Source organism: Thunnus thynnus, chromosome 21, assembly GCF_963924715.1.
Source record: "Thunnus thynnus chromosome 21, fThuThy2.1, whole genome shotgun sequence".
Taxonomy (NCBI): Eukaryota; Metazoa; Chordata; class Actinopteri; order Scombriformes; family Scombridae; genus Thunnus; species Thunnus thynnus.
The window spans coordinates 10640682-10664318 of NC_089537.1; the positions used below are offsets into that span (position 1 = coordinate 10640682).

General features: G+C 39.1%; 1 protein-coding gene across 1 annotated transcript in view; it reads left to right on the forward strand.

Annotated features, from left to right (window-relative positions):
- Positions 1-23637, forward strand: part of ptprn2 (protein tyrosine phosphatase receptor type N2) — a 133963-nt gene that overhangs the window by 58017 nt on the left and 52309 nt on the right. The gene's annotated exons all lie outside the window — the stretch shown is intronic.

Consider the following 23637-nt stretch of genomic DNA (forward strand, 5'->3'; position numbering starts at 1 on the left):
GCTCCTGTAAACATATTTACTGTGTCAACATTGCTGTTGCGAAGCAGCTGAAGACAGTAACAGGTGCCTGTCAACAGCCGGCCAGATCTCCAGTGCATTAAAGGATCTTTGCTGTAGACGAGGATTAGTGTCGCCTGGCATTGTTTGTTTGCTAATTCCATCTCCAAGGTATTTGTGGAAAATAGGCATGAATAATTGAAAGCGATTTCTAGTGGACGAAAACGAAGCTATCAGCGAATGGAGGGAGATTAATGAGTAGGGGGTGAAACACAACGCAAATTGGAACAGCGGAGCAACCTTTCTCAGACACCCGGAGAGACCCTGAGTTCGTAAACAAAAATTGAATATGCATTGTTTCATTGTAGGGGAAAAAAAACACTGAAATGAGAAAGACATGGATCAAGAAATGAATACAGCAATATGTTCAAATGTGGAGTGTGTCAAAGCATGATGCTGAGGTATTAAAATACCTGCTCATTTTTAAATTGAAGTAGTTTGATAAGTCTGTCCTATAGTAAAATGCATTTTGATAAAAATCCAGCTCTGTGACAAGGTTATGAATATATTTACACTGATAGAGGAGCTAAACTCGTTTGTGTTTGTGGGAGAATTACAGCTTGAACTCATTTTAAGTCTCATTTTTAACTTTAAAGGTGCAGTGTGTAGAATTTAGGGGCATCTAGCGGAACGGATTTGGCAGAAATGGAATATAATATGCATAAGTATGTTTTAATTAGTGTATAATCACCTGAAAATAAGAATAATTGTGTTTTCATTACTTTAGAATGAGCCCTTTATATCTACATAGGGAGCGGGTCGTCTTCCACGGATCCCACCATGTTGCACGGCCATGTTTCTACAGTAGCCCAGAATGGACAATATTTGTCAGCAATTACAACCTTTTCTATATAATTTATATTATTACAACTGTGTTTTACTATATTGTCATTCATTATCTGTTTATACACCAGGCTACACTACACTGGATATTACACTGTTATACACCATTTATTACATGTTTATTTATGCCTTATTAAAGTGTCGCCTTCACTTCTTTAAATCCAGGCTAAATACATGTTTTTTTCTGCTATTATGGTCTTGCATTTTCATTTGAAAGGGTCCAATGTGAACCATCACTATGCAGTAACCTGAGCTGCCTTATGTGCCATCTTCTCATGACAACACTTCGATTATATATAGTAGGAATAGGCCATATGACGTTACACAGTGTAACATGACAACAATATAAATGTATCAACCATTCATACATAGCATTCCCTTCAATATCGCTGATTGTATTGGACAATGTTGCTAATCAATAAGAAGAACTACCTTGTGGCATTACTAGACTTTTATTCACACTAGCAGCATGACTATAGGGGTCCAGTGATGGTCAGTCTTCCACTTTGGTGTAGACTGATTTATCTCAACAACTATAGAATGGATTGCCATGAAATCTGGATCAGACATCTGTGTTCCCCTTAGGATGTATTGTAATAGCGTTGGTAATCCCTTAACCTTTCATCTAGGGCCATTAACAGGTCAACATTTCACTTTTTCCAATACTTTGGTTTATGGCCAAATATCAGCAAACTAATGACACTCTATCAGCCTTAGATGCACTTTGTGTGTAGGTCTAATTAGCAAACATTAGCAGATAAACACACTAAACTAAGATGGTGAACATGGTAAACATTATACCTGCTAAACATCAGTGCGTTTGCACAATTGTCATTGTGAGCATGTGCTGATGTTAGCATTTAGCTCAGAGCACAAATAAAGCTTCATGGAGCCCCAGTGCATCTTGTTCTATGATTGGTGCATCAATGTGATGAAGTATATTGATTTGTTTAGTATTTAATTCACTGGATTAGTTAATATTCCCGTTTGTTTTTTAAATCTTTAAATTGTTTCTTAATTGATTTTCCAGAACTATATCACCATAGATATTGATATTGAAATATATAAATTACATGTACCTTTATAGAGAACTTAACTCATATTGCTCACTTCTGATCTACAGTATTATGAATAGATAGAAAGTATTTCTTCTCATTGTTCCCTATTTTAAAGATAATATTCAACCCAAGAGTTTCTCTAAGATGCACAAAAGCTTATTAAAATGTTATTTGTGTGTTTGTTTGGTACAGCTTCAGCTCTAAGGCACTCGTCATTATGCGACTCCAAATTTTGTGATTGATCTTCTCTGGATTTGAGCCAGAGCGTTGATGATGCGATCTCTATCTGACCAAGGACTTTTGCCATGATCTAATTTCCAGCTGAGCCATGCAGGACGGCTGGCAACAACACATTTCCTCACACATGGTGGTGAACTTAATAACACAACGGCTCACTAGCTTCAAGTTTTTATGAACTGATACAACTGCACATTTTGCCTCAAAGTCGTTATGATGATGAGCTGTGTTTGAATCACACATCAGAGTTTTCTCTTTGCATCCACTCTCAAAAAATGTCGTTCAAAAAGACCAGAAAATCTCTCCAAAACTCAGTATCTAAAGCCTCCTTTGGAGCCTCTATGTTTTGTATTCTCTTGGAGGTTTTGTCACTGCTCCATAAACTGCAGGAGCTGTAGGCACACTGGCCAATCTGACCACAGAGATGGTGGATACATGTTCAACACTACGGGTTTAAGCACCAACCTCTTCTTCAGTCCTGCCACTGCCAGTTCTTTCTTATTCCTCTTTTGCTCCATCCTCGACTCCCCCACCCCTCATGTCTATATTCCCTCACCCCTTCATCTTCCCTGCCTGCACCCGCAGCGAACGCTACTCCGAGTGGGAGACCATGTGTTGATGGTTCTCATGATGTCGAGAACAGCAGGTACTCGTACATTGTGTTTGTTGTATGCACAGTGGTTTGTACACTTGATGGGTGCTACTTTATGAGGCAGCTGATACAAACAGCTATGTAAATGAGCTTCCTTCCATCTCCTGCTATGAGTCATAATTCAATAAAAGGAAATCAAAATCTGAAACATTCCCCATTAGACTGTGCTGAAAATTTGCAAAGAGTGTTGACTTCAGTAGTAGGCTTTATGTTCCTGTTTGTCAGTCAATGATGTACTCATCTAAAGTAGTAGGAGGGACAGTGATGCTGACCAAAACGGAAACGCCCACCGGGAGCTTCATTGTGACATGTGCAACCAGAGCACATGACTTTACTCTTTACACTGCCAAAATTAGTCATCTTAAGTCATTTAGTCGCATACTCAACCTTCAAACCTGATTTTTATTCCTTCCTGCAGTAAAGATTCTGTTACTTCTAACCAGTGCAGATGCTCTTGATCTAGAAATGAGTGTCAGTTATCTGAAAAAAGACAAATTAATGCAGGTGACTATAATATATAAAAAGTTAGGACTGACTTTTACAGATTTGTTGCAACACATGAAATTGTCACCCCACTACTGGATTGCTTGCTTAAGAAAATGAAAATGTTCTGATGCATTAATAGTCCAAAATACCAAAAAATGATATCTCTCACAGGCAAAACCTCTTACTTTTCTCCATGTGCAATTTTTCAGGATCATTAAAGCCACTAAGTGTAGAATTTGAAACATTTCCAAAGTAAATCTTCAGGTAATTTTCATCCATTTTTCACCAGGATTGTCTTGGGTTTCTACAAACAAAAGACAGAATAATTTGAAAGTCTACACATAGTGGCTGGCGGTGCATTTATAGTGCTTTTATTAAACTATCACAACCAAGAACGTGCAACATGAACTCTCTCACCTTGGGCTACAGCAGCCTGTATGTGACAGAGTGAATGAAGGCACATTTAGAAACGAATAAGCTGGTTAATAAAAGCAGAAATCCAAAAGAAAAAACAACCAAAGAGATAATTGGTATTGATCAATAACAGTCATTTTGTACTACTGGACAGCAAAAGATGAATTAACTCTAAAGTTTATGAAAGCCTTATCCCCTTAACGTTTCGACGGACCGTCCATGGGCCATCACACTGTTAAGTACAAAACTATGCCATGTACACAACTCCTGTCTTTAAGTGGGTACTCATGCGACACGTCGTTGGAAAGGTAAGATTCTTGTGATTCGACTGATGCAAACAATTTCAAGACACAATCACAACAGCAGGTACAATGAACACCTTTGTCAGACCACCAACAAACAAACAAACAAAAAAATATTAGCCACATCTTGGTATCAAAATGGTGGCTGCACTCTGATGTTTCGATTGACACCTCATTTGACCCAATAGGAGCTTCCATGTCTTGTCCACAGCCTATAATAATCGAACGAGAGTCCACGTTGAAAGAAAGTGCCTGCCCCTCTTCTTTAGTGTAAACATTGAGCCAATAGGAACAGATTCTGCTGATGACTGGCGCTTTGAATAGCCACTGAAATTCTGACAATGACCATATGCTGCTTTATTGCTTTTTATAAAGCCACAACATAGAAATTATGTAAATTTAAATAGTTTGCTGTGTTATACTTTTTATATGAACTGCTTCTCCACCATAGCGCTTGTTTTGACTCTTTTATATGCACAAAGTTTAGTTTCAACAAGGGAACAAAGCACTATAAGGTGTTTATGCTTCAATTACTCTGAAGCAGGGTTCATTTGGTGTCTCTAAATGGCCTTTTTTTGTAAGACGCCTAGACATACCTTTAGAAAAACATGTGTAAAATATTCCTTTTTTGTGGTTTTGTTATTAGATTTGAAATTGGACCGAGTAAGACTCCATGCTGTGGTCCCATTGTGTTTTCCATCTAATAAGTCCCAGCTATGGGTCATCCGCAGGCATCTGTTTGCAAAAAAATATTCAGACAGAAATAAAAACCTAATACTTCAGTATGTTCAAACTTCTGTTACTTACAGTTGGTGTTACCTTTCAAAAGAGACCAAAACCATGCATGTACTCCTAATGGTTCAAGAACAGCTTTCAATTTACTTTAGGTATCCTTTTGATAGGCGTTTTAAGCTAATTTTACAGGAATTTAGAGGCATGTTAAGGGGAGTTATGATGGCATTACACTATACATTCTGAATCACTAACTAGAGCTGCTGTGGTATTGAGTTTTTCCTTACCGCACAAATTAGTGAAGCCATTCAAACCGCTGTGGTAATCGCCATAAAAAATAATTTATACCTTAGATGTTATAAAACAATTGGTTCCTGAATACTGTATTGGCCCAAATATAAGGCAACCCTGATTATAAGACAACCCCCCCTTTTCCAACATTTGTTCTTGGAAAATTACTTATAACTATATAACTTTCATCGTAGTATAGCTACATACTCACATACTCTCCTACAAGGCTCTTGGAAGCGGTCACAAATGGTAGTGACCGCTTCCAAGAGCAGTTAGCATTTATAAGACTGCCTGTTGAGCTCCTTATCATCTGTGACAGTGGTATTCAGCAGCTTTACATATTCTATTTCTGCAGTAGAGACTTCAGAAGATGCTTTGGACTTGTTTTGACTCGTCATGAATTTATTTCCTCTGTGGCAGAAAAACACGTTACACGAGCCTTCAGAAACTCCAGCAGGTTAAACTAAACTAAACACTTTTAGTGCAGACTGACTCTAACACTATCACTATAAACAGGCTTTAAGACACACGCTAGCCTAGCAATATTAAGGCTACAAACAACCCATAATGCAACACTCTGTGTAGGAGTCGGTTTTACATCGGTACTTTATCCATTCAAAAAGAATGTCTGATCTTGAACACGTAATCCTCTAGACCACGAATACAAGACAACCCCACTTTTTCAGATGTATTTACAGGAATAAAAAACCTGTCTTATATTCGGACTGATGATAAACTCTTCAAATGCATTTATTCGTGTAGTAGTCTATTCTTTATATCCTCTATAGTCTAAATATCTCTTTATTCCAGTGTTGTTACTATGAGGCCGACTTTGCAGCAGGAACATTGGTCAGCATGTCATTTTTTATATCAAGCCTGAGAGAATAACTAACAACCCATCACTTGAGCCGCTCAGTCAGTGGTGATCAGCTTGACTCTGCGGTGGGCGAGACTTGATTGCGTTACTACGGTAATGCGGTAACCACGACAGCTCTAATCACAACCTCTGTCAGTCTGCTTAAGCCAGCTGTAAAACCTTTAAAACTGAATCAAGAGTGACAAATCTACAGTTACAACAACCTAAATATAGAAGTTCAGGATCTATACTGAAGTTTTTTCAGTAGAAGTATTGTTTTTTGTTGTTGGATATGACTGTTAATGGACGACCAACACTGCATGTTTGTATCAAAGAGGCACCAGATGACACTTGGTGCTTGAAACCACAAAGGGTTGGTACAAAACAAAGGGAGATGGCCATACATTTACTGCACAATGTAGCCTTTTCAGGTATGTGTGTGTTTGTGTGGGCTTGTTTGTATTTTTACACTGTATCACTGTCTGAGCTCATGAGCATGTGTTTGTATGTGTGTGTTTTTTCTCTTAATGGTGCATCCGCACTAAATTGGCCCCTGAATGCAGTGCGCTCTGCCAGTGGTTTTGTGAGCTACAAGTGTAGAGAAACAAAGAGAGCCGGGGAGCTTCAAAGCGGGTGGGTGACATTTCGGGCTTTCCATCTTCAAAGCGCTATTTGCTTTTGTAGTTCCTCTTTGAGTATAATTATATATTTTTTTCCAAAGGATTACAGCTGTCTGAAAACATAGTGTCGAATTTTAGGGCCATTTCATAACATTTTCAATAAAGGATGCACAATGAGCTGTCTGTTTTTATGTCATTATTTTAAAATATATTTACTCCGCTATTATTTGCTATTATGCACAATTTAATATGACTTTTTATGCAGTACACAGTACACTATGTCACAGTTCTATTCCTTATTGGCAGCTATTGGCATTGAATTGATCATTGACCCAATAGAACCCCCCAGTGAGTGTCTCCAGATGGGGGAGACGTGAAAATCCACCCTGTCCCCTCATTTTCATTCACCTCTCTTCCTCTTCTCTCTTTCTTCCATCCCCCTCATCCAAGTGCCTCTCTATAATTCATGTCCAGGTGCAGCACCAGCTTTCTTTGGCACGGGGCTTAAAAGAAAAAAAGACAGATGTTCAATTTTCACTTCCTTTGTGCATCTCTCTGTATTTGTTTGTGTGTGTGTGTGTGTGTGTTTGTGTACCACTCTTGCCCCCTTTTACCTGTGATGCAGCTTGTGGTGTTCCAGTAGTTCAGCGTAAGCAGTAATTAAGGCGAGTCACGGCCATGACTAACCGCTGGCTCCTTCTTCATGTGGATTTAGATGTTATGGTTTGCATATGGTCAGAGTGATGTGTTAGTTGTCTTGCCTTTGAGTTGAGACACCTTTATCCAGGATTGACACAAACAAAAACAGTAAGGACAGCTTATGATGTTTGCTTTCTTGATGTTGGTTGTAAAGACCTGATTCTTCAGTCCCGTGGTCTTTATGAAAAGCAGGAGAAGCGTGAATGCCAAGAAATGCCCATGGCGCAGCTGTATTTACATGGGGCTTCTGTGCATCTTGTCATACAAAACACATGAACCCCCCACTGAGTGCAAAGCTGTGGGAGTGACTGAACTCTGCAGGTGGATATCTATATTGCAAAGTGACATGGACAGTATAATGTACAGTTGTGCCCTGGAGAGGTCCTCGACTGAACTGAAGATAATGATTTATTTAAGGATAAATGTACAAAGTCATCAACATCTTTACCTTTATCAGATGGGACAGCTATCATATACATTTGTATATGATAAATTTATCTTACCCTACATTCCACTCTCTGCCCAAAGAAGATCAAAATGAAACAGCACGGCACGGTGCTTCTTCTGCTTATTTAAGAGACGACAGCAAAGAGTTTTTGTTTGTCAACTCAAACTTTGATTGCTTATTGTTTAAGACATTAATAATGTCATTTAAACGCTGCTCATTCAATTTGAAAATTGCAGTCATTTAAATTGTGACTTCATTTTAAAAAATAATATATCATTCAGCCTTAATTACAACTATGTTTTACTGTTATTAAGCATTCATTAATCTTTTATACAATGGTTATGGCTGCATCATAGTTTTTGGAAGTACATTAATTTTAAATAAAAACTGTTGTTATATCTGCTTTCAGATACATAATAGTGTCTTCTAAACAATTAATTATTTTTTATACACTGCTTATAACTGCTAAACATGTTATACAATTTTCTTAATTTCAGCAGTTTAAATGGTGCACCACAGTTTCCTGATCACCATCAGAAGAACGTCAGCATTGGACGATTCTGCAAAACTGCTGATTACATTCAATAATGACACGGCTAATGATTTTAAAATTCTCTGTTTCTAAAGGCAACTACAATATAGTTCAGGTCAGGAAAATTTTTTGGTCATTGGAAATAAACTGTGGGTAATGTATGGTTAATGTTAAGCCTCGCTACACACTGTAAAGGACAGACGACTTCCTGCATTTAAACCAAATGTCTTCACTAGATTTTAAATTGTGAAGTGTGGAATCATCAAATGTACATGTAAATCTTAGAGAAAATTAATTTGGGAGGTAAGGAAAGAATCATGCATTTTCATTTCTTCTTTTACAGTAATTTATGGACTGATCATATGCATTTTCATAAGTAAGATGTCTTTGAGCACTATATCTGTCTAAGGGAGCAAAAGTGACAAGTTGTTCAAAGTTCATCATTCCCTGCTGCACCGAAACAGCTTCATGTTCAGAGGCACAATGATTCGCTTTTGGCAATAACATTCCTATTATGTCTAATATTTTTATTATTATTATATATTTTTTACATTATGAACATTAAAACCTGAATAATGGCTTCACTTTATTGTAATTTCAAATAGCAAGAAACAGGAAATAATAATTTCTCTAACATCCAAATGGTTTCTGTTGGGCACATTTCCATCTTTCCCACTATAGGACCACAACTGTACGTTCCTGGCTGCAAGTGTGTATCCTTGTGTGTGTGTGTGTGTGTGTGTGTGTGGGGTGAGGGGGGGGACGAGTGCCACAGGGATGCATTTCAAAATAGGTTGTCGCTAATCCCCCTGCCCTGCACCCATCTGAAAGAGAAAGAAAGTACAGAAGGAAGAAAGAAAGAAAAGACGATGAATTATGGATACATTTTAAGAGGGATATTGCTCCCTGGCCTCCTTACTGTTTTTCATTTTTTTTCTTCCTCCTCTCTCTTCCCCCGTTTCTCTGTCTGACTCTTTTCCCCTCTGTCCTCTGCCTCCTCTTAAATCGATACGGGCTGACTGTCATGGGTCAGTGGCCTGTATGCATCAGGCTGGACTGCTACAGAGGAGCGCTGTGTCTCCCAGGGCTCTCTGTGGAGGCGATAACTCGTTCCTATCTCAAAACTCTCTTTAAGGGACACCCGCTTTCAATTTAACTCCAATATCCTTCTCAGATTGACTTGGGATGGCACAAAAGGAAAGGAATATAAATATATATCATTACCATTTCTCCAGGAATAGGGATGGGCATCGTTAAGATTTTATTGATACTACTATTCTTATTGATACTCTTTATCAGTTTGGTTCTTTATCGATACTCTTATCAGTTCTTTTTCATTAATAAAAAAAATGCTTTTTTAAAAGACATATTATAAATATATCTTTTAAAAAAGATATTTATATATAAATAAACAGGATTAGAATTGATTCATATTTTAAATATAACTAAATATTGTTTCTAGAGCAGCAGCAGTAAAGTCACTATGTAACTTAAATAATATCTCACTGTCAGTAAAATAAATAACATTTCTGACATCAAAATGCTAATTGAAGTTTAGAAAGATCTGCCTGCAGGTACCGCTGGCAGAGACAGGAGCAGCTAAGTTTACAAGCTAGTTTTAATATACGTTACAAACTAAGATAAACAGTTCAGCTATAAATAGCTTTGGTTTTAGCTTGTTCATAACAATTCACTATTAGCTTAACCAGCGCACTGTGGTTGTGTAAAACACAGTCTGTTTTCCACAGTCTATTGAACATATTGCTTTTCTACATGTTTATGCTTGTTGAAAAGTACTGGCTTTTTACTCGCAGAGCTTTTATTGCACTTACAGTAATAAGCGTTGTTTTTGTCAACTCGAGTAAAACGTTATCTTTCACTTCACCTGGTTCACTGTGTCCACCTCTCTGCTCTGCTGTCCGCTCTAAGAGCAGAGGACAGAGAGGAGAGGCTGCCAGCAGCTCAACATCGAGTTACACCAAAACATATAAAAGTACCGATAAAAGAACTAACCTTAAAAATATCCTTGGTTCTTAATAGTTTAGAACCAGATTCCAGGGGGCATCCCTTGTGTCCTGAGTTAATAACTACAGACTTGCTTTTATAACGATAACGAGTGTTACCTTGACTTGATGAAAGTAGCTTTATTTTGTTCCAGCATGACCCTGCTAGCTGCTTAGCTTACATTCTAGCACAAGCTTAGACATATATTGTTTATTGTTTGTATTTTCAACAGCATCTTTCACTTTTTACATTACGAGAGAGAGAAAAAAGCTTTCAGGATGAGGACTTACCGATGTGTGTTTGGTGAACATAACACTTTCTCAGATAATGAGTTTGACTGGGGTTGCTGGAGTGTAACGTCCCCAAATCCAATTAAGAGCAGGACAGAGCAGCTAATGTTAGCCGACACTCTGATGTAGTGAAATACTACAACGCTGGGTTACAACCATAGACTGTATATAAAGATGGACGTAGCAAGGTGTGACATCCCCCATTGGTTTGCATTGGAGCTGGTTTAAATGGGAGTCAATTGGAGCCATGGATTTTTTTGGAGCCGTTGGTGGCGTTGCACTTGCACTTGTACTTCCGCATTGGCTTTTGCCTCAAGCCGTGGTAGCTGCCTCTCGGTTACAACTGTCGGTAGTAATCTAGTTAGCTGGACATGCTATCATTTGAAGCCTATGGTAGAGCAGACAAACACACACCACTTCAACATTCAGAGAGATGTAAAATCACAAACAGTGCAGCTTTACTTCATAAACAAACAGAATACAAGTGACCTGCTATCTTTCTTGAGAATATGAGCAATTCTTTTCTTATTTGCAGTCTGTGTGTTTCACAGTGGTGTGTGTGTGTCTAGCCACAGGCGTCCTCACACTCCAAGTCCAATTACCTGTGTTAAGGCCACATCTGAGACGGGGGATTACAGCATATTATTCCAGCACAAACAACAGTCTCTCTGCCCACCAACCTGCAGGCAGGCAGACCCAGGCACCCGAGGAAGGTGTGAGAAGTGTTACATTAGCACCTGGATGTGCGAACAGCAGACTAATGACCTTTTACTGGTGACTGATACACTACCTGAAAAACTTGTCCGCCTCCTGTAGATTCTTCCTTTGTCCTTAACTCTTCTCAATATCTCCCCCACCCCGCCTCTCACTTTTTTTGTGCCCTTCTTCTTCTGTCTATCTTTTGTCTGGTGTTTTTTTCTTTCTTAAATGGTGCTTTTATTCCATCCTCCATTTTCTCTGCTGTATCTATTAAAGCACTGCCTGTCTCAATTCTTCTCTCATTTCATAACAGTTGATACTTTCACCAGAGGACGTTAGTCAAGGTGTCGCCTCTTTCTCTTGACATGTCACCACTTGAAATTTTTCTTTGAAAAACTGTGTGATGCAAAATAATCTATTTAACCTCCTCAAGGCACCTCTTGTCCCCCCAGAAAGGCCCTGAAAATATATCCCCACACACAGAAAACCTCTGCTAAGAGTGATCTGTCAACACAATTCTCAAGTGATCATTTTATATTCTTCTATTTTCTTCATTTACAATTGCATTTTTGTCTCGTCTTCTGCCCTGTAACACGGAACAGCTACCATGCCAGTACAGATCGCTGTGCCTGAATATCCGTGAGACACACAACTTCCTTCAAGTCACCTGCCAGGGGCTCTAATTAGACTGATAAGCAGTGCAACTGGAATCAGCTCTTCCTGGTAATCAGCCCCACGGAGCCCAGACAGACGGCTAAATGAGGAGGAGATGAGCCATGCAGCCCAACAGGTGTCCTTAAAAAGACAGGGAGGTGTGCTTATACAGTCTTTCCCTTCTCTAACTGCTTGAGAGTTCAATCACAGGAGAGTTCAGAACATATAGCGAGACTCTGCAGTTATGTAGGAAATTATCTGTGGTGTATAAGTTTAATCGTCGTGCTGTGATTCTGAATTGCTGCCTCACTTTTTAAAAGGAATTGTTTGAGAAACTCTGCAGCAGCATGATTGATTCAGAGTGGTGGGACTTATACAATAGCAAACACACCAGTCAAACTGTGTATTTTGATTTAGCGTTTTCGAATTGCAAACCCTTCCTGAATACATTTCTTGCTTCTCTCTTTGCAGCCACAGCTGCTCTGCTTTAGACATATAATGATGATTATCACATTTTGTCCTGGAGCAAAATAGTAATAAAAAAAGAGCCCAGTGACACATCAGGCAGGCAGAATACAAAATGATATCAGAACTAATAAAGTCTCAGAAGGGAAATGTCATATTTCTCATTTTGACACCTGCGTGAGACTGTTGTGTTACACTTTTCATTTTACACCCACCACTCCCAGCTGTACACAGGAAAGCAACACGGCGAGATTAACACTGCGATCTGGGGAGCAGCCAGGATGCTTCACAGAGACGCAGAGAGGAAGGCAGATAGGATGCAGCTACTGGTTACTTGATCCACTCTCTCTGGGAAAGCTGTCCACTGTACTAACATCTGTAGACGTGGTTGGAGGTTCAGTGGTAAGGATAGGCTTTGCTTAAGACCGCTGAGAGTAAATGTGTTTGCTTTGACATTAACCTCCTCTAGCTGAAAGCACTATGAATACTTCAGTGCCAAAAAAAAAGCCTTGGAGATTTAATCTAGACGCTGAGACGGTGCATTAGTTGGAACTGGGAGGCTGAAAATGTTTTAAAAGGGACAAATCAAGAGCTTTGCAATCAATGCAAGTGTATTTTTATACTGTTTCTTTGATGAATTTATACTCTGCTGCAGGTTTGATTTAGGATCCATTTTGGATTGTTGCTGTTTTCCTTTCAAAACTAAATTCCCTCTAACATTTGTTACAAAATGGTGGCATCTTTCTGATTGATACTGTCACATTTATTCAATAAGCCTGCGGTCCTTTATCTTCGAATGAATCAGGAATAGAAAATTCAAATAGAACTGAAATTATTTATTGATGAATGAATTAGTTTGACAGAAAATTAATCAGCTACCATTTTGAAAATCCAATAATCATTTTGATGCAAAAAATGCCAAACATATCCCGATCCCAAGGATTTTCTTTATTTCTTTGTTTTTTGTGACAGTAAATTGAATCTCTTTGGGTTTTAGACTGTTGTTTGGTCAAAACAAGCAATATAAAGATGTCACCTTGGGCTTTGTGATGGACATTTCTCACTATTTTCTGACATTTTATGGACCAAATGATTCATTGAGAATAATGGAAATAATCATTTGTTGCAGCCCTAATTTCAAACACTTGATGACAATGGAGGCAAATATGTAAATATAGTAAATATAGTTTTTGTGATGACAGCAGACATGATAATGTTTGATAAACATTGAGCCGCTATTGTTCCACTTTATATTAAAAGTATTCCTGACTAAATCGCTGCTGGCCCGATCATACTTACCACACTGCAGCTGCTAAAAGGCCATTTTATTTCCTATGCTTTTAAATGTACATATCTAACTTATTATATATTCAAATGGTTTCTGCTAAAATGACAAGTTACTAATTATTCCACATTTATTAGAAACAAAAGTCCTCTTTTTTGGTTCATAGATTAAGTGGTTTGTGCTGACGTTATGGCCCCTTGAATTTTCTGGGTTTACATCCGTAACATTTTTTTTTTTACGTTATTCAGTCTAAATCCTGATTCTTGTAGACACGGTCAGTGCATCATTTTTAGGTTTGTGCAGATTTCTATGTTAGATAAAAGCAATAGCTGGTATTTACGGATCCCATAGTTTCCTAATTTCCTTGAAAGGAACTGATATGTAACTGTATAGTGTTACGTACAAGTTTGATATGTATGAAGGTTTGTGTTTGTGGTTTATGACTAATAAAGACTCGTAAGCAGTTGAGAAGTTACCAATCATAGTAACATCATCTTTATTTGTTATTTGCTTTGGTTAAACAGCTGGAGATCCTGTTTTTGTAGCTTCAGCATATTAATGATTTAATGTGTGATGGTGATAATTGTCAGCTCAGGAAAACATACTGCCTCTGTACATGTTCTCCATGTTCACTGTACTGTTTGATGAAAGATCTTGCTTTCAGATCAAGATACTTGATTACTGTCAGAGCCCAGCCAACCCCTCCCACCCCTGCTTACTCCACCCCGTCTCTCATCCTCTCCCTCATATTCCTGACTTGAGTGATGGCGTTTGTGATTCCTAATGACAGTCGGAACAAATCTACAGTAATGAGGTCACATTGGATTCTTTTTTTTTTTTTTTTTTCCTTTCTCTGTAATCACCCTTCACAGCTCTGTACAATCAACCTGTTTTTAAAACTCGGAGTGGGCTCTGGATCCAAGCTCCAGTGAACCAGCGTGAAACAGATCAATTCCTTCCTCGGGAAGACCTTCCTGCAGCCAAAATGGAAACCCTGTCCTTCTGAGCATGTCTGTTTTTTTTTTTCTTCCAATATCCAAGACTTATTATCTCTTGACTCACTGGAGCTCATATCCTGGTCTCATGTTAATGCTGCCTGCTACGTTTCCAAATTCTTCCTTATGACGGCTTTAGCATATTTATTGATTTATTTAGGGTTTCTAGTGTGTGTATTTGCGGACTTCTTAGCTGTCTCATCTATGATAATGCATTTATCTATAACAGAAGAGGTATGTGTGCATGCTTGCATGAGCACTCGCATCCTCATAATGATGTGTGTTTCTCCTGGCTTGAGCAGGATGTCTGCACCAACACATCATTACGATTCGTTCAAGCCATTAGCTTGTGGAGAGCGAATTGTGGATGAAAAGCACATCCGCGCTTGAAGGGTTGTGTGTGTGTGTGTGTGTGTGTGTGTGTGTCTGTGAATATGTACAGTATGTGTACTTGCGGGTGTGTAGTGTGTGCCCTCCTGTGCGTCAGTGTGCATACTCAGTATGTGTGTGCTCAGTGATGTGGTTAGTAATGTGGAGACCTGCAGGAGACGGTCTGTGGAGAGAGCCTGCAGGATAATTGCTGCCACAGTGACAGGTAGGGCTGCCTCTGTCAGAGTTCCCTCAGTGGGGAAGCAGAGGAAGAGTGTGTGTGTGTGTGTGCGTGTGTGTGTGTGCAGCTCTGTGTGTCAGCTTCGCCATCCTTCCTCCAGTAAGCATTTCCCCAGTAGGCTCCCTTCAGACGGTGGCAGGCTTCCAGATGTTTTCATCTTGTATCACACACACATCCAGGGAAAGAAATGAAGTATCTTATACACAGAGCAAGAATTGCTAATTGTTCGGATATACATTTTAGCCAAGAAAAAACCTCTGAGTAATATTTTTCAGCTTGCTTTAGAGTATCATGATACTGTACAGGACTTCAGATCTGGATGTATAAAGACTTTTCATTTGTTGAAGTTTCCCTAAATTGCAGTAAATGGTTTTTATCTTTGAAGCATGGAGTCTGCTCTGTAATGTTCTACTGACAACAAGGCTGTCGGCTTGTGTTATTGGTAAAGGTCACCCAAAGATCCAGCAGCATGGCTCTGCATCATGCCGGACTCCTGATGAGCATGATCATTTGAGATGTGCATTGTTTACCTCATCACTCGCTGTAATCCGCAAAAAAAAACCTATCCGTTCTTTTTGAGCGATTGTCAGATGTGATTCACGTCGCATATGTCATACATCTGCAGATTGTCATCTCTGAAAAGGGAGCGTAAACCATGTAAACGTGTCCCGGTGAGAATGGAGAGTGACATCCGTGGGGTTTCTCCCACATCTGGAGGTGCCTGCCATCCAAGTCATTTGCCGGTGCTGCTTCTGTTCCCCCGATCTCCTGCAGTCCGTGAAGAATTGGTGTCAGCACCTATCAAAGGCAAAATGCCTATTCTACACAGAGTGTCAGAGCAGCCACAATCTATTAATCAACCAGGCGGGAAAGAAACAGATACGATGTGTGTGTGTGTGTGTGTGTCTGAGTCAGTGTTTGTGTGTGTGCACTTTTACATCCGCACATGTGCAGCAGAGACAAGGAGTCATCCAGGTGTATTATTCAGCCATCTTTGAAAAGGCCCTCTAATAAGGGAGGATGCAATTATAAAAGCGTCATGTAGGTTCTGTTTGAAAGAAGAAGGGGCCTGTAATGTGTTTGATACCAAAGGCCGTGACAGAGTCCGCAGCGGACACAAGGCGCATGCTGATCGCATGACTACAGCCATTACAGGAGCTGAAACCAGGCAATAGACTTCATCTCCTACCTGCCTCCTCCACTTTGTTGTCTTTAACTGTAATGTGTCAAACAGAAAACAGTCACACCAAAAAAAAAAAAACATCTTAAAAGAAACATTTCGCAGCAGAGTTTAGGAGCTGCATTCAGTTAGATAGCAAAGGTTTGTATGAGTGTTGATTCAGGCTGAATAACAGCAGTTGGTTTGTTGGGGAGCACTGTTGGCTTATCCACAGGAAACGATCGATCAGGGTGAATAAACAGAGAGCCAGCCAGGACACCTGCTGTTAACAGCATGGTCCGGCCATGTGACAGACATGGTGGTGTATGATTGGCACCGTTGATTGAACATTAGAGCTTAATGATGTCATGGGTATCGTCATGTTGAGTATACTGAGAAAGAGAAGACGGCTTGTTTTCTATTCAGTTGAATAAGTTGGTTTAATCTAACCTCATATTTAGTTTTTTAGGGATTAAGTTCAATTATATCTAATCACATTAGATTTCTAGATAATCAGTACCATAATCAAGCAGTATTAAAAAAGTGTATGAATAAAGAGCCACTGCGAGATATATTAATCAGTGCAGAAATTATTAACAATTGACAGAAAATTAATGAACCAAAATTTGCTGAATGACTAATCTTTTAAAATTCATTTATCAATGAAAAATGGCAAACATTTGCTGCTTCCAGCTTTGTAATGTGTGGGTTTGTTGCATTTCTGTTTTATATAATTGGGTTTACTATCATAGAAGACAAGGAAACCGACAAATATTCTCATTTGAGAAGCAACAACCAATACATTTTTGACAATTTTCCTTTACCGATCACATAATCAATTAAACAATTACCAAAATAGTTTTTTTTTGATTAATCAATTTATCGTTTAATCTCTAAATGGAATAATTTCGGGATTTGGACTCTTAGTCAGACAAAGCAAGCAATTTGAATAATTTTGATGGCCATTTTTTTATTATTTTCTGGCAATTTGTAAACTGAAAGATGAATTAAGTAATCGATTAAATAAAAAAATAATTGACTGATTAGACTGTAATTAAAATAATCCTCAGTGGCTATTGTTAGATGTCATTTCTTTCCTTTTTTTTTTCATCTGCAGGATCTGCAATGTTTGATTTAGTATTCAGTTTCAAGATGATGTTGATAGTGTCTTGATCCCATATTAGTATAAAATAATGTCATGGCAAAGAGGTGTTATCATTGGTGAAGGAGAATGTTAAAGCATCTTGTTTTCACCTTTACACTGTTTCATTCTCCTGCGGCTCAGCTGCACCTTGTCCCCCCGTTTCATTTGTAGGTTTTCTCAGAGGTGCAGGTCCTTTGATTTATATAAGCAAATGAGCAGAATAACAATTGATACGCAGGAACAAGAAGAGACAGAGGAGAGAGTAGGTCTGTGGGATTGTCTCGGGAACAATGTGTGTGTGTGTGTGAGCTCAAACAGTAGTATAAATTAAGTTATTTACAAGATGTTTGTTTGAGCTCATGTGAAAGTCATTTTATATTTGCATCTCCTGTAGAATATCCTTTCTCTGCTGGATTTTCTAGAAGCTATACTGGATGTAAAAAAAAAAAAAAAAGAGCATGAACAAATAAGCCTTATGAAAGTGACAACAATATCTGTGAGCTGATTTACATTTTGATAAGCATCAGTGTGCAGAAGTCAGATCTAAAGGGGTCACATCCATGTTATATATCATACATGTAATGAATATGCTGCTGCAGTGTTACGATGCTCGGAAGTCAGCGCTGTGGTTCCTTGCACGCCGAGCAGCGAAGGAATATTATTGTTTTTGTTTCCCGCCCAGGATTTTGACTGAAAAATGAGTTGCCGTGCATCTTATCTGTCAGGGGGATCAGGTGCATTTCCCTCTCTTTCCTCCCCCTCCCTCCCTCCTCCTCCTCTCTCCACTCTGATAGGTAGAGACAGCTATCATATGTGCAAGGGGAAAGTGATGGGCGGAATGGCAGCTTTAATATCGGAGCGATTGCCTGCTGATAAGCCTAACGGCTGTGGAGAGGCGTGAGCGTCAGCCCTCCTCCGCAATAAACACTTTCATTTTGTTTGGTTGGAGTGACGGATGGTGAGATGGAAGTGGTGAATAGACGACCTGAAGATCCGGGGAGGGAGGGGGGAGATAGATAGATGGAATGGATGTGGATGTTATTCAATATTAACAGATCAATCAGAGGGTGGTGAAATATGCATTTTGTCAACTATATACCCCCATTTGGCCAAAGAGGCAACATTACGATCATGTGACAGCTCTGCCTGCTGTGCCATGTTGAAATACAAAATACTTACAGCCTACAGTAGGTGATTTGTCTCCCAATACTGAATTTATATTGCCTCTAACAATAACAACCCTGTGTCGTATATCAGAAAAATGAATATATATATTCATGACTTTAAGCTCTGATGACTTCATGATAATCATTTCTGAATCGCTGTTAGAATCCATGATGAGGAGGGCACAATTGCTTCGGTTTGCAGCATATGGTGGAGAAAAAGCAACATTTTAATCAAATTATATTTTGCCACTAGATAATTTGCGGTGAGCACATATGCTACAGAGGAATTTAAAGGTCACATAAAATCAAGCTTAAATGTGTGTTTTTGATGGTTTTTATGGTATTTTTTTACTCATTAGCGTGCATGTCAACAAATCATTCCTCAGATTGATGATTGAAATGGCCTTTTCGTCTTCCTCAACAAGTCCTTGATGAGTTGTGGAGTATTCTTCAGTTCTTCCTGTTTACCTGGCTGAACAGAGACAGGGTGATTATGGTTTATTATAGTTTAGTCAGTGCAGTCATGACGATAACGCAAGTATACAGTCTACACTCACCGAGCACTTTATCAGGAACACCTGTGTCATCTAATGCAATCTAATACAACAGCTCTGCCATAAATTCTACTTTTACAAAGCTTGTACATTTTCAGTTTTTATTGACATTGTCAGAAAGGTGATAATTCTACTTCATGTTTATTACTGAAGTCTTAGTGGGTGGTGGTGGTGGTGTACTGGAGTGCATTATATTGAAAAATTTTCCTAATATTTTGTCCAACCCATTAACAAATATAAGGAGGGCAAAATATTAGGAACATTTTTCATATTCTGAAGTAGAGGCTGCAATGTTATGTGGTGGGTATAACTGTTCTTTAGCAGCAACGAGTGTGATGAGGCCAACGTTGAAAATCTAATTAAATAGTTTGACATTTAGGGAAATATGCTCATTTCTTGCCAAGAGTTAGATGAGAGGAATGATACCACACTCATGCCTGTAAGGTGAATATGAAGCTGAAGCCAGCAGTCAGTTAGCTTAGCTTAGCATAAAGACTGAAAGCAGGTGGAAACAGCTAGCCTGGCTCTGTCTAAAAGTAAAGCTTATTAATGAACACGTTATATCTTGTTTGTTCAAACCAAAGCGTAAAAATGAATGGTTTTCTTGGAGGTTACATTATGGGTCAGACTATTTCTTCTTCCCGCTATTTCTGATCTTTATGCTAAGCTAAACTATTATTGGCTGCTTTGTGTAGCTTACTAGGGATGTCAACGGTTAACAGTTAATCAGAACCACTGAGAATATTTTTGACTGGTTACGCATGTTGGTCTATAGGCCTTGAAATAAGTTTTAAAAACACACATTTACCGACTGAAGCATCTCAGACGGAGGCTCCAACATGGACTGGATCACCAACCAGCAGATACAAAGAGACGTGATGGATCCATTTTACCAACCTGCATGGCGGCCAGCAGCTAGGTAGCATGGCTAGCATCATTAGCATAGGTGTGTGTAGCCCATAGACTATAAAAATAAGGTGTAGCTATGGTCTTTCTGGTTCAACAGCACCATGCGGGGCAGGTGACAGATGTGTTTACGGTGTTTGTGTTCTCTGGAAGACTTCATGGCGCAGATATAAAGTCACACAGCTGACGGACTGTTAGCCTAGCATGCTAATCCTGTGGTCTGTCTATAATAACAATGTAGGTGTAACTTCGTTATTAGGCCATCACCCAGTGGGTGTGATGAATTATTGTAACTGTGATATATTGCCAATCAGTGTGGTAGAGCTACTGTGACTAAATGCATTGAAAACAGGTTGAAGTGAAGAAGGATGAGCTAAAAGTCAAGCTAGCCAGGGCAGACAAGCTAGCTCTGTCCACTGACTACTGGACAGCTCTCACAAACAAAAGCTACATCACAACTTTTCCTAAAAATTAACTGGTCACCAGTTAATGGGTGTCAGTCTTTTGAAAGCAAATTTAACAGAAACTGACATCCCTACCATACAGACATGAGAGTGGTATCTATTCATCTTACTCTCAGAAAGAAAGCGCATAAAAGTATTTCCCAAAATATATGTATTATATATTTCTTTAAGAGTTTATATTGGAGAATCACCATCAGTATTTCAAAAACAGTCTCCTTCTCCTGCAGAATGATTGCTGTTTTTTTTGATAATATTAGTCCTATTATTTATCTGTTTTTTTTAATAAAAAATTTCCAGGTCCGACTGATTATGTTGTCCAAGTTAATACCTTCACGCAATAGCAATATTAGTAGTAATCATCCGCATTCATTAAATTTGGATTGAATAGTCCCATGTCCTTAAGGCAATTCTCAGTTTTATATTCTCCATTAAAACTGTTGCACGTGTATGTTATTTCAATTGAAAGCACATGAAAATGGAACACATTTGAACACAAATGGAAAACCTTTGGCTTTTACTGTGCTTTTTTGACTGCCGAACATCAGATGATCTGGCTCAATATGACTCGGAAACTGAAAAGATCAAATGAGCAGCAGGGATCAGATCTCGATATTAGAGATGAGACTAGATAGATTCAGACAATGCCTATTAAAATGGCTGGAGGAGCTCCTTTGAAATGAGACCTGACATCTCTTTTTCACAGTCTGTCAGGAGTATTTGGTGGCTAATTTGAAGCTTATAAAATCTGTGTGTGTGCATGTGTGTGTGTGTGTGTTTGAGAAAAAGAGAAAGAGAGTGAGCTCCAGTGGGAGGTTAATATAAGGGTTGACCAAAAAGAGATGCTGTAGGCTGTTATCTGTACAGTTAGTAACAGAACAAGCAATCCATTGGCTGGATTCTCACTGAAGCCCAGATCCATCACATTGCCAGCTAATGAGCTCTGCAAGTACATTGTATTTACATTTAAAGTGGCTGTTGTGGGTCTGTCCTCTCCCTCAGGTTGATTGGAGAGTCCTCAGCTTTGATTCACAAGTAAATACTGACCTTCAGGCTTCTTTGGTTTCGCCATAAGACGGGTAATGTCAGCTTGTCAGTCAAACCCTGAACTGCAGTCGCCGTGACGTGTATGTGTGTGTTGATTCCTGGCTAATCTTTCGTCGTTTGACTCATGATGTGGTGCCACCCCAGAGGGGTCCTCATTAGGACCAAAACGTCGTGTGACCTTTTAGCAGCTTCGCTCCCCCCACCACCTACGTCCTCACCCAGCTGGGTCCAATTACCTTGCTCATTACCCCCCTCCTAAATAGCACCAGGACCAAGCAGGTACTGTAGCTATCTATGGAGAGGCAATATGTCTGTGACTAAATACAGGGGTGGCAACATGAAATGAAAATGAGTTTCAGCTTGGCGACATGCCATTTGAAGACTTTTCTCCTCTCACTAATGGCAGAAGATCTTTTTCTCTCAACTTCTCTGATGTGCCATTCTCATTGAGCTATACAACAGACTTGAATGTATACTATATTTGACCTTTCCTGCTCTCTCGGCCTTCTTTATCCTCCTTTTAGCCATCCTTTAGAAACCCCTGCCTGACACCTAAAATATAAGATGTCCCCTTTGCTGCCATGTTGATGAGATGATAGGATGATCAATGTTTCCTTAATAACCAGAAAGAGAAAAGGGGAGAGAGGAAGAGAAAGGGAGATGGATGATTATCCTAAAAGTAGCGTGCTTAATTAGATGGAATGCTGCATACATTGTGGACTGAGTGGAATCATTGGGATAGATTAAAACACTAATTAAACAGGCCCTTGCCGAATTGTGTGAGGTGGGGTTCAGCTCTTCAGGGTCATTTGCATAACCTTCATCTGGGGAAATGGGATTTAAAGGACCTGCTCTCTTTCTCTGTCTCTTTAACTCACTTTTTTTTCCTTTTCCCCATTACCAATCACATTCACATGCTAACAAACCCAATTAAAATTATGCTCCATTTTTTCCCTTTCACTCTATAATTTGGCATAATCTATTAAGGCCCCTTTGATTTTGTTTTCAATATAAATGTTTCCATCAAAGTGAGGAAGGGGCATTAAGCACAGGAGGGGGAAAAAAGTCGGCAAAATGTGTGATCTTGACGATGGATATTTAACATTGCCTCACTTTGGTATGATTTGCATAAGAATATCTTTCGTGAACAAAGCTTTGGAAATAGCATGCCATATTTGATTAGATCAATAGATCTGAGGATCAAACTCGGGTGGTGTATTAATTACTGCAAGAACAAAGGCAGGAACTCAAGTTATTGTGTGCTCTGAATCTACAAGCACTTCATCTGCTTTCTGGTAATCTTCAGTAGGTCTGACTCAACGTCGAGGAGGGTATCAATGAATTTTTATTGGTAAACCTTTTTTTTTTTTTTTGCATTTTCTACGGTTGGCAATGCCAGTCTGTCAAACAGTCTCTTTGTTCCAGATTGAAATATTTTAGCAAGTATTTGATGGATTGGAATGAAATTTTGTATAGACGGTAAAGGTTCCCAGACAGTGAAGTTTGATGATTTTGGTGGGGTTTTGAGTGAGATGTCTCAACAGATTGTATATGCTAAATCTTCACCTAAACTTATGTGTCAAGGGGTTATGACGTACCTGCAGTAAGGTGCCATAGCTGATGAGCACCTCCTCAAAAATGTAACTACACATTTGGGCTATGGCAGATAAGGAAATACCCAACAAGTCCTCCTAATTAATGGACAAAATACGTCATTCATCCATGCATTTCAGAGCCTTTTCTGATCTGACGCCCCTTGTTTGTGCCTTACAAATCACTTTTTTAGTTTAGGTTTAGGCGCAAAAACAGTTTTGGTCATGATTTTTAAAAAACAATGTTTACTTGCCATTTGAAATGGGAAACTAACAGTTATCCCCTGTGATAAAGTCTGATGTCTTGTTGACCCGACCTCCTCCTTATGCACACTGAGCCACTAACTAGTAACGTCACCTGATTTCATCATAATTACTT